We start from the raw sequence: 20,107 nt of genomic DNA on the forward strand, positions 1-20,107 counted from the left end.
TCCCACGCCACTGAACTGGGCTACAGCCCGCGTCCTGGAACTGAGGGCTTTGAACTGAGACCAGGGGCACGAAAATTCGGGGCGTGGGTTCTCCACGACGGTGGGGCACAAGGCAGACACAGCACCCCAAAGCTGTTGAGGTGTACCCTACCATTCCCGCTCTGTTCCCTGTCCCACGGGGTGGGGGGGGCGAAAAACAGCCCCCCAAGGACAATAGGAGAGATCTCTGGCGCCACCTAGCGACCAGGAAAAAAAAGTCACTAACACCCTATAAAACAGGACATTTCTTAAGACTGCTTGAAAAGGGCAGAAGGTTTCTGGAGGACCCAGTGGCCAGCCGGGAAGTTATTCCACGCCAGGCCCCTTCCGACCAGCAGTCTGAGCCCACAGAGGGAGCAGGCACCCACGTCCGGGGCAGACCGGGTGCGCAGAAGAGTGTGCCTGAAACCGGAGGCGCAGGGACTGCATCCCGCTTCGCCATTTGAGAACAGGGACATTTCTTCAGTAAAAACTGCCTAAAACCAGCAGAAAGCTCCCCCAGAAGACAGAGATGGCTCCTGGAAGAGCCAGAGGGGAGCGGAGAAGTTCACCCAAGATGTCAGTCAGTCCGAGCAATACAGTGTCCCAACGCATACGACAAATTAGAAAACAGACAGTAGGGAGTAGAAGAACCACACGCAACCTAAAAACTCCTCAGGAAAGAAGCACACCACAAAAAGAAAACCACTCCCCAGATTGCAACGACAGCAACTTGGAAGAACTTCTGAGCCTTCCAGAAAGAGAATTTAAAATTGCCATGATTAAAAAAGTGATAGATCAGAAGAAGGAAATTGAGTCCCTAAAGAGGGAAGTAAGAGAAATGCAGGAGATCAAAGAATTAATGGAGGAACTAAAGAACTCTGGGAAAAGCAATGAAAGCAGAATAGATGAAATGGAAGAACGAATAAGTAATCTTGAAGACACAGAAATAAAAAGAACCAAAACAGAAAAGGAAAGAGAAGTACGAAGGAAAAAGAATGAAGAAAGACTTCGGGAACTATCTGACTCCATGAGGAAAGGAAATATAAGAGTTATAGGAATTCCAGAAGGAGAGGAGAGAGATGTAGGAACAGAGAAAATATTCCAGGAGATAATTGAAGAGAACTTCCCAAATGAGAAGAAGGAGCTGAAAATTGATATACAAGAAGCAAGAAGAACACCAAACTTCCATGACGAAAGGAAAAACACAGCAAGACACATAATAGTAAAGCTCCCAAGAATCCAGGACAAGGAAAAAATAATGAAGCTGACAAGAGGGAAGAAACAGATAACATTCAAAGGAAAACCAATCAGGCTGACATCAGACTTCTCTGAAGAAACACTACGGGCAAGGAGAGAGTGGAGGGACATAGTCAACAGACTCCAAGAAAACAGATGCCAACCAAGAATACTCTATCCCGCAAAGCTCTCTTTCCTCCATGAAGAAAGAATATGGACCTTCCCAGACAAAGAGAAACTCCGGAATTTCATTGCGACTAAACCCCCACTCCAAAAAATACTACAAGGAATCCTAAAGCCAGAACCTCAGAGGGACGAATAACAACGAAAGAAGACCAAAAAAAAAAAAAAAGGTTATTAAAAGAATAAATAAATAAAATCAAAGAAAAGACAAACATAATGGCAAATACAGATGCTAACATATCAATATTAACTCTAAATGTAAATGGACTAAACTCTTCAATAAAAAGACACAGAGTTGCAGCCTGGATTAAGAAACAAAACCCAACCTTTTGCTGTCTCCAGGAAACACATTTAGCTACAAAAGATAAAAATAGGCTCAAAGTCAAAGGATGGAAAACAATCCTACAAGCAAATGGGCCAAAAAAGAAAGCAGGAACAGCTATACTTATATCAGATAAAACAGACTTCAAACTCAAAAAAATAAAAAGAGACCCCAATGGTCACTACATTATGATTAAGGGGACAATACTTCAAGAAGAAATAACACTCATTAACATATACTCACCAAACAAAAGAGCACCAACATATATCAGACAACTGTTGTCCTCTCTGAAAACAGACATCAGAGAAAACACATATGTAGTGGGAGACTTCAACACACCACTATCAACAATGGATAGATCAACAAGACAAAAATAAGTAAAGAAACTAAAGCTCTAAATAAGGACCTAGAGCATTTGGGCTTAACAGACATCTATAGAACACTAAACCCAAAAAAAACGGAGTACACATTTTTCTCAAGCGCACACGGATCATTCTCCAGGATCGATCACATACTGGGGCACAAGACAAACATCAACAGATACACCAAGATTGAAATCATACCAACCATCTTTTCTGACCACGAAGGCATCAAACTAGAAATAAATCATAAAAAGAAGGCAAGGAACTATCCTACCTCATGGAGATTAAAAGCCACACTACTGGAAGACCACTGGACTAACGAGGAGATCAAAGAAGAAATTAAAAAATTCTTTGAATTGAATGACAAGGAGGACACCAATATCCTAAATGTATGGGATGCAGCAAAAGCAGTAATAAGAGGAAAATATATAGCAATAGAAGCTCACATCAAGAAACAAGAAAGAACTCAAAGAAACAACCTAATCTCGAAGCTCAAAGATCTAGAAAAAGAACAACAAAAAAACCCCAGAACCAGTAGAAGAAAAGAAATAATAAAACCAAAGCAGAAATAAATGAAATTGAAACTAAAAAAACAATCCAAAAGATCAATGAAACCAAGAGCTGGTTCTTTGAAAAAATCAATAAAATAGACAAACCCCTAGCCAGGCTCACAAAGGAAAAAAGGGAGAAAGCACAAATACACAGAATCATAAATGAAAGAGGAGAAATCACAACGGACACAGCAGAAATCAAAAGAATAATCAGTAACTACTATGAACAGTTATATGGAAACAAGTTCAACAATCTAGAGGAGATGGACAAATTCCTACAACTCTACAATCACCCAAAGCTAGATAAAGAAGAAATAGAACACCTAAACAGACCAATTACAAGCAGCGAAATTGAAATGGTAATTAAAAACCTCCCCAAAAACAAAAGCCCAGGACCTGATGGATTTACAAATGAATTCTACCAAACATTCAGAGACGAATTAGTGCCTATCCTTCACAAACTCTTCCAAAAAATTGAGAAGGAAGGGACAATACCAAACACGTTCTATGAAGCCAATATTACACTAATACCAAAACCGAATAAGGACAACACAAAAAAGGAAAACTATAGGCCAATCTCCCTAATGAACACTGATGCAAAAATCCTCAATAAAATTTTAGCTATCAGAATCCAACAATGTATCCATAAGATAATTCACCACGACCAAGTTGGATTCATTCCAGGGGCACAAGGATGGTTTAACATCCGAAAATCAATCAACGTTATCCAACACATCAACAAAAAGAAATATAAAAACCATATGATAATATCAATAGATGCTGAGAAAGCTTTCGACAAAGTGCAACACCCATTCATGATAAAAGCCCTTGAAATTCTTGGGATACAAGGAACATACCTCAACATCATAAAGGCCATCTATGACAAGCCAACAGCCAGTATCATTCTCAATGGTGAAAAGCTGAAAGCAATTCCATTAAGATCTGGAACAAGACAAGGATGTCCACTCTCACCACTGCTTTTCAATATAATACTGGAAGTCCTAGCCAGAGCAATAAGACAAGAGAAAGACATCCAAGGAATCCAAATAGGAAAAGAAGAAGTCAAACTATCACTATTTGCAGATGATATGATAATATACATAGAGAACCCCAAAATCTCCACAGAAAAACTAATTCAACTCATCAATCAATTCAGTAAAGTGGCAGGATACAACATCAACACGCAAAAGTCAGTAGCCTTCCTATACACAAACAATAAATCTGAAGAAGAAGAAATCAAAAAAACCACCCCTTTTATTATCGAAACAAAAAAAATCAAATATTTGGGAATAAATCTAACAAAAGAGGTAAAGGACCTATACAAAGAAAACTATAAAACACTGTTAAAAGAAATAGAAGAAGACACAAAGAAATGGAAAGACATCCCCTGCTCATGGATTGAAAGAATAAACATTATTAAAATGGCCATCCTACCAAAAGCAATATACAGATTCAATGCTATTCCAATCAAAATCTCAATGGCATTCTTCAAAGAAATAGAACAATTATTGATGAAATTCATATGGAATCACCAAAAACCCCGAATAGCCAAAGCTCTACTGAAAAAAAAAGAAGGAAATGGAGGCATCACACTCCCAGACTTCAAACTATACTACAAAGCCATAATCATCAAAACTGCATGGTATTGGAACAAGAACAGACATACAGACCAACGGAATCGAATAGAAAATCCAGAAATAAACCCACAGATTTATGGTCAACTAATCTTTGACAAAGGAGCAAAGACTATGCATTGGAGCAAAGAAAGTTTGTTCAATAAATGGTGCTGGGAAAACTGGGTCGCTACATGCAAAAGAATGAAGCTTGACCACTACCTCACACCATACACAAAAATCAACTCAAAATGGATTAAAGAACTAGACATAAGACCTGAAACCATAAAATACATAGAAGGAAATATAGGCGAAACACTACGGGATTTGCACATCAAAGACATCTTTACAGACACATCACCCAAAGCAGTGATAGTGAAGAGAAAGATAAACAGCTGGGACTACATCAAATTAAAGAGCTTCTGCACAGCAAAAGAGACAATAACAAAAACAAAGAGAAACCCCACCAACTGGGAGAACATTTTTGCACCCAACACTAATGATAAAGGACTGATCACAAAAATCTGCAAAGAGCTGATGAGACTCAGCACAAACAAAGAAAATAATCCAGTCAAAAAATGGGCAGAAGAGCTAAAAAGAAACTTCTCTGAAGAGGAAATGCAAATGGCCAACAGACATATGAAAAAATGTTCAACATCACTTGTAATCAGGGAAATGCAAATCAAAACTACCATGAGATACCATCTCACACCAGTGAGAATGGCACATATTAAAAAAACTAGCAACAACAAATGTTGGCGAGGATGTGGAGAAAAAGGAACTCTTGTGCACTGTTGGTGGGAGTGCAAACTGGTCCAACCACTATGGAGAGCTGTGTGGAGATTTCTGGACCTACTAAACATAGAGCTTCCATATGATCCAGCAATTCCACTCCTAGGTATTTACCCAAAGGACACAGAAACATCAATTCCAAAGAGCACCTGCACTCCTATGTTTATAGCAGCACAGTTTACAATAGCTAAGCTTTGGAAACAACCCAAATGCCCAAAAATAGATGACTGGATCAAGAAGATGTGGTACATATATACCATGGAATATTACTCAGCATTCAAAAAAGATAAACACATGCAATTTGCAGCAACATGGATGGCACTGGAAGGGATCATGCTCAGCGAAATAAGCCAAAAAGAAAAAAAAAATACCGGATGGTCACACTCATAGCAGGAATCTAGAAAACTTAAATAAGGGACCAGGAAAATGAATATAAGAAAGTGAAAATCAAAATCAACAAAAAACTATGAACCAGAGACACTTTTTGGGGGGTGGGGGGCGGGAGGGGAAGGATTGGGGTCAGAATGGGGCGTTTGCAATTGTATGGGGGAATATAAAAATAAAAAAAAAAAAAAAGAATTTCTGTCATTTCCAAGTTCAACAGATAAGCTACTTGTATTGAGAGAATCTTCTTGTGTGACTTCTATTCTATCACACAATCCCACAATCAAATGGTGAGTTTTCTCCTATTGTCAGTGAATGCTGGGAAGCATTAACTCAAGAAGAGATGGTAAACATTAGAAATTTGAAAGAATGGCTGATGGACAGAAAATAAAATTTATTTTGCAAATATATCTCTAAGTTATCTTTGAATTTATCACAATTTTCTAGTTACTATTTCTTTATTTTTTATTTTATACATTTTTTACATCATTTTTCATTTTTGCACAGTGTATGCATTTTCATCTTGGTTATAGTCCCCATATAATTCCCACCCCCCTTGTTTTGATCCTCCTCGCCCCACTTCCATACAGGTAGTGTGTCTCTGGTTTATAGTTGCTTGTTCACTCATAGCAGGAATTTAGAAAACCTAAATAAGGAACCAGGAAAAAAACCTAACTGTTATCATTTACTTTTTTTTTTTGGTTCTTTAAAATTCTTTATTGCAGATTCATTTGAAATGTCAGTATTCAGTTCACATAGCGCTGTACTCTTTTTTTCCTTTTTTATATATATTTCTTACATCATTTTTCATTTTTGCACAATGTATAAATTTTCATCTTGGTTATATTCCCCATACAATTGCACCCCCCTTATTTTGACCCCAATCCCTCCTCTCCCCGCCACCCCATAGTGTGTCTCTGGTTTATAGTTGCTTGTTGATTTTTATTTTTTCTTTCTTATAGTTATTCTTCTTCCTGGTTCCTTATTTAGGTTTTCTAAACTCCTGCTATTAGTGAGACCATCCGGTATTTTTCTTTTTCTTTCTGGCTTATTTCACTGAGCATGATCCCTTCCAACTCCATCCATGTTGCTGCAAATTGCATGGGTTTATCTTTTTTTGATTGCTGAGTAATATTCCATGGTGTATATGTACCACATCTTTTTGATCCAGTCATCTATTTTTGGCCATTTGGGTTGTTTCCATAGCTTAGCTATTGTAAATAGTGCTGCTATAAACATAGGGGTGCAGGTGCCCTTTTGAATTAATATTTCTGTGTCCTTTGGGTAAATACCTAGGAGTGGAATTGCTGGATCATATGGAAGCTCTATCTTTAGTAGTTTGAGGAATCTCCATACAGCTTTCAATAGTGGTTGGACCAGTTTGCACTCCCACCAGCAGTGCAGGAGACTTCCTTTTTCTCCACATCCTCGCCAACATTTGTTGTTGCTAGTTATTTTAATATGTGCCATTCTCACTGGTGTAAGATGGTATCTCATTGTAGTTTTGATTTGCATTTCCCTAATTACAAGTGATGAACATTTTTTCATATGCCTGTTGGCCATTTGCATTTCCTCTTTGAAGAAGTTTCTTTTTAGCTCCTCTGCCCATTTTTTGACTGGATTATTTTCTTTGTTGTTGTTGAGTCTCATCATCTCTTTGTAGATTTTTGTTATCAGTCCTGTATTATTAGTGTTGTGTGCAAAAATTTTCTCCCCGCCAGTGGCATTACCATTTCTTAACTAATTTCCTCAATTGGAGCTTCTTAAAATCTTATTGAGCATTATTTGGGTTTATATCCTGATTCTACCACTTAGATGCAATGGTTAATTTTATGTGTTATGTTTGCTAAGCCACAATACCCTGATTTTACAGAAAAGGTATTTTTTATGAGATTAATAATGTTAGATTGTTAGACATTGAATAAAGCAGATTACTCTCCCTTAAAAGAAAAATGCTGAGTCCCCACAAGAAAAACTGAATTCTGTGTCAGGCTGTGCTTGAACTCAGTTGCAATATTAACTCTTCCCTGGATCTCCGATCCCGGAAATGCCCAGTGGGCTTTGAACTTATCAGTTCCCACAATTTTGTGAACCAATGTCTTAAATCTCTCCCTCTGTATACACACACATCCTTTTGCCAATTATGTAGTTAATACACTTAGTTGTATGACATTCAACAAGTTATTAAACCATTCTTTGCCTCAGTACACTCTTCTATTACATAGGACTTCATTGATATTAAACAAATTTTCATATCTTTTTGTAGCCTATTTAGAACAGACAATTACATAGTTAAATGTTATATATACATATTTGTTCTTATTTCAAAGTACTGAGTGCATGCTTTCTGTTCCAGAAGGCCTACTCAGCAATTTCCTCCAGAGGAATCCTACCACAGTACAACAGGAGTCATTTCTTGATGAGGATATGGATCTTAAAAATATAGATCCTCAAAGCTAAATAGGGACTCAGATTGCATTCATTTTTTTTATAAATCCCAATCTCCTTAAGTATTATCTTACTTGTTCCCCTGCATGAGATCTTCTAATAAAATTTACAGTTTCTAAATCTAAGCAGGCTTCCTGATTCTTGAAAACCTGAATTTTTTATTCTTCCTTAGCTGTGCATGGGGTCATTAGTCTGGGTAATCAGCATATTAAAATTAGACACACTCACTGGTTTCATTTCCAGATGATAAAGGATGAAACAGTTTGAAGCACTTTGCAGTGTCTAATGGTTGTAATAGAGAGCATGTAGTAAGGAATGTATGTTTTCTGGCTTAATTTTCTAAAATTAACACTTTAAGTCTGTTAAGGATCAAGAAGTAAAAAAAAAAAAAGTCTTGAGTTGCATGTAGCCCCAAGTGAATTATATATCTGCTTCTTTTAGAATAGGAAACTTGTCAAATCACACATTTTTTTTAATAGATCTATTGGCATGATTCTTTGCTTGGTACTTTGTTGAAAAGTTGAAGACAAGCAAAAAATAGAATTTGGCCATATTTTTCCACATCCTCTGAACCTATGCCAAAGTTATATGGATTTAAAATTTTTTAATTATATAAAAGGTATATATATATTTCAATAGGATTGTACTTATTAATGATATACAACATAAATTGATTTGATGTACATATACGTAGTGAAATGATTGCTATAATGAAATGAATTAATATATCTTCTTATAAAATTACCCTTTTAGTAATGAGAGCACATAGTCTGTCTTGGCAAATTTTCAGTATTTAATGTAATATTACTATAATTTTAATCATCACATTGTACAATAGATTTCTAGGCTTATTTTCCCTACATAACTGAAATTCTGTACCCATTAACTAATATCTTCCAATTCTCCCACGCTCCCAGGTACTAATTAACCACAATTCTACTCTATTTCTTTAAGTAAGTTAAACTATTTTAAATTATACATATCAATGAAAATATTCAATGTTTGTCTTTCTGTACCTAACTTATTTAATGTAGCAAAATATCCTCCAGATTTATCCATGATCTTGCAAATGTCAGGATTCCCTTATTTTTTAAGTCTATCTAACATCTCTATCATTGTTTATCATCTCTCTCTCTCTACCTATTGATCTAGCATCTATCTAATCTATCTTACATTTTCTTTATCCATTCACTTTATCCATTTCTTCTTTTTTTGTCTATGCTTTTTGGTCATATACTTGAAATTGTCATCAAGACCAATGCCATGAGACTTTTTTTTACTATCTTTAGGAGTTTTAGTGTTCCAGGTATTACATTTAAGTCTTTAATCCATTTTGAGTTAATTTTGGTATATGGAGTAAGATCAGGGTCAAATTTCATTCTTCTTCATGAAGATAACCAGTTCTCCAATTAATATAATTGGAGAGAGTGTCCCATTTGCCCATCAGGTGTTTTTGGCAACTTTTTCAAAGATCAACTGACCATAAATAAATGAATTTATTTCTAGATTTCTTATTCTATTCCAATGATCCATATGTATGTCTTACTGCCAGCATTACAGTGCTTTTGTTGCTATAACATTGTGCTCTCGTGATTTTTTTTTTATTTTTATTATATGTAGCATCCAAATACAAAGTTAGAAGTGTCCACACAAGACCATGATCACTTCTGTCACCAAACCTCAACTTTGAGGGTTTCTCAAAACAAAGCTACCCACCTGCAACCATGCAGGCCTCTCTCAGCAAACCTGTCCTTTTTGGGGAAGCTCTTTCTTCCCACTTGTGTTTATGCAAGTGTACTTTACTTTTCTGTCCCTTTTCTCATAAACCTGCTCTTTAAATATATAAAAAAAAAAAAATCACCCTCAGCTTTGACAATTCAATTGAAAGACTCACAGAATTTATCAAAACCTATTATATTCATAGTTATAGTTATTACAGGAAAATCATCCAAATGAAGAGACAAAGGTCTGGGAGTGTTCCAAAAGCAAGACTCTGGTCCCCGGATATGTTATAGTCTACCAGCATCAACATGTGACAACATCTATAGGGTATTGCCAAATCTGAAAGTTTACCCAAGCTTTGCTGACTGGAGTTTGTATTTAGGCTTTATTATGCAGGCATGGTTGATTGATTTATTGTCCATGTTGAACCTGAAAATATGCTAGGTTTTCAAACTTCACTCAGTCTCTTAATTTGACTTATATTACATGATCCAAAACCTTTACCCCATATCATAAGTTTGGGCTTTCTGATGCAGCCCCATACCCTAATACTAAAGGGTGTGACTGATACTACACTTAATCATCTTTTTAAATTATCTGGTATGGTTTAAGCAGCTTACCAAGATAAATAAAGACTCTCATATCACATAGGAAATTCTGAGGATTTACGGGTTACTTTGAGGATCTGGAGACAAAGGTCAGACCTCTGTTGGACAAGACCAAATTTCTGACTATACACAGGTCCTGAAAATATCATTTCTGAACTTTTCTTCCATGGCATTTCAACTGATTTTCGAGTTCTAACTTACTGACCCATTACTTAACATTCCCCTAAGGAAAAAGTCGGTATTCCTTCAAGAGGACATATCATTCTCACTGATCATCACTGTTCTCTGGATACTGCACTAGATTTTATGGATCAGTCTATTGATACATGGTGTTGCTTATGTCTGCAGTGTCATTCAGAATTTTTTTGTCTGCAAAGTTCTCATTCAATTTTCAGTTTCCATATATAGTCACATGTAGTTTAGCAATGGGGATATGTTCTGAGAAATGCATCATTAGATTATATCACTGTTGTGTAACTATCATCAAGTATACATTATGCTCCAAACAATACTTCTCCATTTCCTTGGCATAACAATTTAGCAACTTTTGGAGTAGGAGTTGGGTGACTAATATTGCTTTTGTAGCACAAAGGCAGTGAGTTTTATTGATATGCTTATTGATGTGCTAATTGAAGACTTTAGGGTTCTCACTGTGCCAGGTCACGCAGAGTTTCAATTTATAGCCTGCAGCATTGTCTCCCAGGAAGATTGTTGTCTTGGACTTAAAAAGCCTTGAAATTTGACTTTGAAGGGGCTTGCTCATGGATAAAGTGACTTTCCGGTATCTTTCAAGAAAAGGGAAATTTCATCCATATTGAAAATTTGCTTTGGCAAGTAATTTTTCTCCACAATCATCTTATGTGGAGTTTCCAATTTTTTTTAAAGATTTATTGATTTATACACACAAGAACTAGGGTATAGGCCAGAGGTGTGGGAGGGTGAGATGATTCACCAGAGATAGCGTTGGGGAGCAGAACAGGCAGATCTACTGAAATAACTGCTGAGGGGAGCAGTGGGTGAGATAGGAGAGATCTGCTGTGCCATGTGGGTCAGCTCCCTCACCGGGGATCAAACTCGTGCTGCAGTGGCTGGCAATAGCTTGATAACATTGTCTTTAACCCCTGCACCACCAGGGAGGCGCCCAAACTTTTTCAGATATCTTTACATCATCATTTACAGACTCACCATTCACTGGCAACATCTCTAAGGCAATATTAATAGTAAATTTATATGCTTAGGGTCCATGATGAACAAAACACAAGAATAAACCAAGCACAAGGGAAAAGGATGCTATCAAGAGACATGCTAAGCATAGGATGTACAAGGACGTGTCACTATAGAACACTGGGATACTGTGTTAGCTAAACATTACTAGGCAACAGGAAGTTTGATACCACCACTGCATATGTGGTCCATCACTGGCTGAAACATCATTGAATAGCATGACTATATTAATAGTAGATAGTAAGGGTAATATATTAGTAAGGGAGGATTAACAGTTATAATCACAGACCCCAGATAACAGTAACTAAAATAATACAAAAGATATATTTCATTCCATTGGATATTTGGCAGACTGTCTTCCCCATCCTAATGTAAGTACTCAAGCTTCTTTTATATCAGCACTGCAGTTTTCTAAAGAAGGCCTCTGAGTCCTCCATGGAATCATCTAGACTCAATTAGTGTAAGAGAACAGAAGTCCTTTTGAGAGATTTTTAAAAGTTACTCCTGAAAATGGTGTATGCCATACTGCTTTTGTTGCTGAGAAGTAGTCCCTGGTTCTCATCTCAGTGCAAGGATCCATCAACCTAGCAGGCAGATTCAACAGAGAAACTACAGAAATTAATGAGCATGTAGAGAACTTTCAATACAGCATGTTAAATGTTACACCTCAATGTATCCTTCAGAATGTCTCTCAGGAAGAAATATTTACTCTGTTGATGATGGCACAGTCTCCGTCACTATAGTGCCACATGACATACTGAATTTCAACTTATTTATTTGCCTATCTACTCTCTTTAGAGAACTGAATTCTTAGAGAAAAGAAACTATGTTTCATTTATTCTTTAATCTTCAGCAATTATTATTAAATCTGACTTGTAGTAGGTATAAAAGAAATACTTCTGAGTGAGTTATATAATCAGTGAATGCCATTCAAAGATATTTCATGCTACTGAAGGAAATTCATCTGACTGTCATTAGAATCATAAAATGCAGAACAGAGCCTCCCCGGTGGCACAGCATATTGAGCACAGCACTATGAAGCTCTCCGCAGCCTCTGTGGCATGGGTTCAATTCCCAGCCATCCAGGGAGATACCCACATGGTGCAGCAGACCTCTCCTGACTCACCCACTGCTCCCCTCAGCAGTGTCTTTGGTCCCTCTGCCTGTTCTGTTCCCCACTCTGTCTCTGGTGAATTCTCTCACCCTCCTGCACCTTTGGTCTATACCCCAGTTCTTGTATAAATGAATAAATCTTTTTAAAAAAATAAAATGCAGAACATATTTTGTGACTTAAAATTTCAAGAACAGCTCCATTATCAAAATAGGAGAAAGGGAGAAATAAAATGGTGATGTGGTATTAAGGGAAGTAAATCTGATTATTTAAAACCTTTTAACTTCTCTAACAATGTCTTTTAGTACTGCAGGTGTTAATGAACAGACTGAGGGGCACCTGGACTCTCTAAATGGGTTCTGCCATCCACCCAATAAAGGCAAAATATTTTCTTAGTGTTTAAAATCTTCAGTAGAAAATAAATTTAATAGAATTAATATGTAGAGGAAGTGAAGAAAGGATAATAGTTTCCCAATGAAATGCTCAAAGTTACCCATCCTCTCATTCAGAGATGCCCAGTCAAAGAGGGTTGGCATAAAACAGGGCTCAAAAGCTTGCCACAAGTGTAAGGCAACTTATGGCCGCATACCATAGGAAAGGGACAGAAGGGACCAGGCAAGTCAGGGATGAAAGGAGCAAAATCAAAGCACAAGCCAAGATAAAAGCTGCCTTTGCCAGCCTTCCAAGTATCTTCTCTTCCAAGTATCTCTCTTCCAAGTATCTCTACATATCTTGGTACCATGTATCTCCCTCCATGTCCCCCAAGTTCCTGGTGCAAGTGCAAATCAAAGAATCAATTGCACCTCTCTTCCTCCCAGGTCTCTCTGGCTCCACATTTCTCCTCCAAGTCTTTCCACCTATGTTTTCTCTCCCAAGTCCTTTTTAGTTTCCCTTCACCACTCAGGTCTACCTTTTACTAGGTGGGGCAGCAAACATACTACCTCCCCTTCATACATTCTACTGTTACACAGGAAAGAGGATGGCTTTGGCATATGGAGTCAAAGAAAGCACATTTTTTATTAACACTCTAATGAAACACTTTAATGGTTAATTGATCTAAGGATTAGCACTCTAATAAAGACCAGGAAGAATCTGAGTTTTAAGAATCATTCAACGATAATTTTGGATATAGTATTTGACCAGAGATCTTTTATAGGGGTCATAAGTTAGAAACCCATTCTTTTATTCAGAAGCCACTATTAACAAGCATTTAAAATGCTAATATATACCAGTAGACAATTTGTATGCATAATCTAAAGATGTACTCATAGTCATATTGTTTTTAGCATAGCATGTAAGTATTAATATGAACAGACATCTGTGTAGAGAATATATACATAAAATAGTTCAATTAAACAGGAATTCCTAAATCCACAGTGTTAGCACAATAAAATGGGGAAAAAAAGAAAATAATTAAAGTGAAATAGTGACCTGGGCTTTTGAGTACCTTATTACTTCAGTATGTAGATTGAGGGGTATCCTGGGACCAACCCCCACCAAATTTTCATGTACATATGGGGCCTAGCCATCCATTTGCACAAAGACAGAGCGTGCATAGCATGAAAGAACTTGAATAGAATCAGAGTACTTAGAGAAAGAAGAAACACCATTCCTTCATGCATAAATGTCTAGACAAACAGGTTCTGCTCAAAACAGGGCTGCTGAGACTAAAAGCTTGCCACAAATCTAAGGCACCTTCTGGCAGGGAACAATAGGAAAGGGGCAAAATGGTCCAGGTAAGTTTGGTCCTAAAGTAGCAAAACCATAGTACAAATCAAGATAATGGGTGCCAGGGTCAGCCTCTCTAATGTCTCTTCCAAGTATCTCTGCATGTCTAGTCCATGTGTCTTCTCCAAGTCCCCCCAAGTCTCTGATGCAAATCCAAAGCCGTGATGCCAGTGAGCCCTTCTCCATATGTCTCCTTCTGTGTGTCCCAGAGCCCACTTTACCTCCTTATTATATAGGTTGACCTGGCCACCTAAGTAAAGCAGGGAATGTGGTACCCCCCCATCTTATGGACATGCCTCTGTTATAATCCTTTAAAATAATTGGAATGGGAATTATGTGGATAATTTTAGATGGATTAACAAAGCATTTTAAGTAAAAGTACTCTTGCATTGGTTTCTTTTTTTTTTAATGTATACAAGAACCAGGGTACAGGCCGGATGCACGGGAGGGTGAGAGGATTCACCAGAGTCAGAGCAGGGAACAGAACAGGTAGACTGATGAAATACTCTGCTGAGGGGAGCAGCAGGTGAGACAGGAGAGGTCTGCTCGCCATGTGGGTTGCTCCGAGGCTGGTGGGGATCTAACTGACACTGCAGAGGCTGCGGACAGCTTCACAGTGCTGCACTCAGCCGCCTACACCACCAGGGAGGCCCCTTGTATTGGTTTCTTAAGGCTAGCATAACAAAGTACCTCAAGTTGGGTGATTAATAAATAAATTATTCTCTCACAATTCTGGAAGGTAGAAAATTGAAATCAAGATGTTGGCACAACCATGCTCTCTCCAAAACCTCTAGGGAGGATTCTTCCTTGCCTCTTCAGCTTGTTGTTCCCACCAAACCTTGGTTTTCTTAGCTTAGAGGCATCACTCAAATCTATGTCTCTGTTGTCACATAGTGTTTTGCCTATGTGTTGGTGTTGATATTCTTAATCCCAGCTATTCAGCAGTTATATTGTACTAAAAGTCCACTCTGACGACCTCATCTTAACTTTATTGAATCTGTGAAGTGCCTGTTTGCAAATAAGGCCATCTTTACAGGTGCATGGTGTTAAGACTTCAACATATCTTTTTGGGAGAGAGACAATTCAACCCATTACTAACCTTTAGGGGAAGGAATCTGTATCCCGCACTTAGCTTATCTATTTCTTGTTTTCTGAACTTTCCAGTTCTAGCTTTTATTGTTTATAGTGTTTCCTGTGGGTGAAATAAGAATGTTTACCATTTGGAAAGGGATTTACTATTATTTTGTTCCTCAAGCTTCTTCAACCTTTTTTTGGAAGAGCCAGTAGTTCCATCTCTCCTCATGCCCAATAAGAGCAGTAGGTAGTGACAAACTAAGTTCCCAAACAAAACTAGGACTACAAAAATTTTCAGTGATTTCCACAACCCCTCTGGCTACTAGAAGCTCGTAGGAGCTGGTCTCTCAGGCTCAATTTTAGCACAGTCATTGGCAAGATGTTGCGATTTTTCTTCCATCACTGATCTAGTGGACACCTTTAGTATATGGACCCAGGAGACATCAGTTGAAGAAATTGAACCATAGCTTGTAAATGTAGCTATTCCCAAATAGAGTGAATGTAACACAATCAAATCATCTCCCACAGCATTAGCATAAAAATGAAGCATGCAAATGGTCTTTTTCCTGCTAACTTCCTGTTTTAAAGAGGATTTAACATGAATTTTCTTTTCTGCTAAAATGTTGGGAACACAAAGATGTCTCTTTACCCTTTCTTTTGTTTTGTGCAGTACAGTGAATCAAATAGTTCAATAAAAATCTTAATGCCAAAAAGAAAAAAGAAAGATGTATATTGCCAGGAAATTAAACAATACTGTACCTGGAAGGGATTACACACTGGGATAGCTAATTAAACATTTGAAATCTTGGATGCGTGGATTTATAATATTTGCTTCAAGCTTGGTTGCTTTTCTGCTCTTTAATTTAATTCACCAACATTAAGGTCATATAAAGTTAATATATTATTTTTTTTTTTTTAATTTTCTAGAGGCATGTCTTATTTATTTATTATTTGTTTGTTTGTTTGGTTTATACATGCACTGGGTACAGTCAGAAGCGCGGGAGGGTGAGAGAATTCACCAGAGCCAGAGCGGGGAGCAGAGCAGGCAGAAGGACCGAAGGACACTGCTGAGGGGAGCAGCGGGCGGCAGGAGAGGTCTGCGCGCCATGTGGGACCCTCCTCCGGTGGCCGGGGAGCAGCCGGGGATTGAACCGGCTGCAGAGGCTGCAGGCAGCTTCGCAACCCAGCGCTCAACCGCTGCGCCACCGGGGAGGCCCTAAAGTTAATATATTAAACACACATGTACATACGAACACATCATGGTTCCATGAAGATAATATAGGCTATGTTAAATGTGGATGACACATGTTGCAGATGTGTAGATTTTAAACTAGTGCAGACAAGAGGTTTTCATTTTATATATAGACTCTGGGGAAATATAATTTATATGTAAGATAAATTTCCTGATGACAATCTATTCAACAAAATTTTTTAGCACTTACTATATGTAAAACTCCATGTTAAGTGCTATCAGGGACAGAAGTGTGGCATTAGAGAGGAAAAAATTATAATGTCTGAAAATGTAATGGGAACATAAAAGGTAAATGAAATTAGCAATGTAAATTGGGATACATTAGTCATCCCATCTCCATAGCTTTCAAGTACAAAAATTCTAACAGGTCTCAAGAAAGAAAATAAAAACAAAAAGAAACTTATTTATCCAGATAATCTGTCCTATTAAGTCTACCAACCCTCCATTTGGAAAGATAAAAAACACAATATTTTCATCACATTATATTATTATGAAATTAAAAAGGAAATTATATATATTTTCTGCTCTTCATCTCCTAAGCAAGCTTGGGGATATGTAGAACTTTTTAGTTTCAATATTTTGGGTTTTTTGGTTCTTGTTTTCATTTGTTTGTTTTTGTAAATTTAAACCCAGGACTTGCCACCTTCTAAAAGAACTAGGTTTAAATCTGGATTTAGATTCATTTCTAGACATTTATCAAAAGAAGGTAGTCATTGAAAATAATGACTGAATGATGCAGTTGTCAATGTTATATTTTTCTGAAGTGTTCTAAAACACTTTAAATTATCAAAATCCCACTGAAATATATTGCTCCTGTAAATACATTTCCCTTATCAAGCAACACTCTCTCCTTAAATTATAACATAAGATCTGATTTCATTAGGACAACTCCATTTCTTTAGAAATTTGCATTCTATTGAATACAAAATTAAAATAAAGTTTTAATTAAATATAGTTTTTTTTAAATTTTTTTTTAAAGAGGCACTTTTTTTTTTATTTATTTGTTTGTTTATTTGTTTATACATGCACTGGGTACAGTCAGAAGCGCGGGAGGGTGAGAGAATTCACCAGAGCCAGAGCAGGGAGCAGAGCAGGCAGAAGGACCAAAGTACACTGCTCAGGGGAGCAGCGGGCAGCAGAGGAGGTCTGCGCGCCATGTGGGACCCTCCTCCGGTGGCCGGGGAGCAGCTGGGGATTGAACCGGCGCCGCAGAGGCCGCGGGGAGCTTCACAACCCAGCGCTCAACCGCTGCGCCACCAGGGAGGCCCTAATTAAATATAGTTTTGAAACTCATTTGCCAGTTGGGTTTACCATGTGTTTTAAAATATAGATTTTGCTTCCATATATTACTCTCCTCCATTTAAAGACTATAAGAATCCCAGGGTACTAGTAGGACTCATGTAAATTCAGTGGATGGCTTAGGATGAACACCTCTCAGTTCCTATCTCTGAATTATTTGTTGTTTATTCCATAGTTTTAAGGAGGCAGATTGTGTTAGATGGTAGTATAGAGAAAGCAGAAGTTCCTTCCTTCAAGTAGATTACCTTCTTCTGGTTGAAGGAGGAAGGCGATTAACAAGCAAATATATAAACATAATACTTTCAGAAATTAAGAAGACTAATGAACATAATAAAATTAGCAATATAAAAATAATGAAGGTGGTAATAACTCCATGAAAGCCCTTTCTTAGAAGATCTAAATGAGAAATGGGATTTAATAAGCAAAAAAAAATTGAAGAAATAAGTCCTTATCAGAGAGAACATTAACTGTATAGACAAAGGCACAAACAAGTTGTTCAAGAAACTGCAAAAAGCCAACAGTTTTTGCATTGCCTAAATTGAGAGACTGAATAAGGAAAGAGAAAGGAAGGAAATGTTCTTTTAGCTATTGAAGGGCCTTGTAAGCTGTAGTAAAATGTATGCATTTTATTTCAAATGCAATACATTAGAAGCGACAGGAAATTTTTAAGCAAAGCAGGGAGGTGATCTAAAATATATTTTATTTTTTTAAGATTTATTTATTTATACAAGAGCTGGGGTATAGGCCAGAGGTGCAGGAGGGTGAGAGGATTCGCCAGAGACAGAGCGGGGAGCAGAACAGGCAGAGGGACCGAAGACACTGCTGAGGGGAGCAGCAGGCAAGATAGGAGAGGTCTGCTACACCATATAGGAATCTCCCTGGCTGGCTGGAAATTGAAACAAAGCTGCAGAGGCCGCAATATCTTCACAGCACTGCATTCAACCCGTTGTGCCACTGGGGAGGCCCTGAAATATATTTTAAAACTTTACTATGGCTATGGTGAATGAATTAAGTAAATACATTCCTTAGGGCAAAGACTAACCTTCCTGACAGAGTTACCCAAATCATTGGCATTTATAAGATGAAAGTCTATTTCTCAAGAACAGAGGAAGGCAGATACTCCATAGGGTAGGCCTATCCCTTCCACAGAATCTCCACTCTCCAGATCCTTTGCCTTTGTAACTTTAATGGTGTTGCCATCCTCCATTAGATTTATTATCTCATAAAATCTCCATTATCTCCAATGATGCCAATACACAAACACCAGGTACACAGCCCACAGGTAAGGCAAAAAAATGGAGGGCAAGTGATATATGCTTTAATAGGGTGACTGGTGACAGTTGCCTCATGCCACAATACAAAGCTATAGGGAAAGAGGAGGCTGTCGCTGATCAAGGATTAAAAAAAAGTGACAGTCATATTTCTTTTTTTAAAGATTTATGCATACAAAACTGGGGTACAGGCCAGAAGTGGGGGATAAGAGGATTCACAAGAAACAGAGTAGGGAGCAGAACAGGCAGATTTACTGAAACATGCTGGTAAGGGGAGCAGCGGGTGAAACAGGAGACATCCGCTGTGCCATGCAGTGCAGCTCCCTGGCCTGGGATCAAACTCAGGCCACAGTGGTTGGCAATAGCTTGATAGGGTTCAGACTTTAATCCCTGCACCACAGAGAGGCCCCCACTAGTCATATTTCTAGAAAGGAGTGGAATAGCTCTATCTGTAGGGTCCCTCCAGCCAATTTTACAAAACTCACGGTATTTAAATGAGACTTGCTTTTAAAAAAGGTGAAGTTAAAGCAGAATCGGCAAAAGCTAGTAACTATATTAAGAATTGTGCGAAATGAGGAGAGGACAGTGTGAAGAAGTTTTGTACGCTTGAGTAGGAGACATAGCAGTGATCAAAGATGTATGGAGTTCACACTGCAAGCTTATGGGCAACAACCCAAGTTGGAGAGGGAGGGAGAAGAGAATTGAAATCTACACATTTCCTTATAACTGAGATATATGAATTGAAGTGGAGTTAAAAGCCTGAAAATTATGATAAAATATGTTTTTGTTTGGAGATACTGCTCAGAAGTATATGGTGAGAATCCTTAAAGAATGTTCTCCTAAAGCCAATGAGATAGTCAGAGGCATGTTAATTGTCATTATATTTATTAAATGCATTTTATAACT

The sequence above is a fragment of the Talpa occidentalis genome, unplaced genomic scaffold, assembly GCF_014898055.3.
Source record: "Talpa occidentalis isolate TD23 unplaced genomic scaffold, MPIMG_talOcc4v2.1 talOcc4.9, whole genome shotgun sequence".
Lineage (NCBI taxonomy): Eukaryota > Metazoa > Chordata > Mammalia > Eulipotyphla > Talpidae > Talpa > Talpa occidentalis.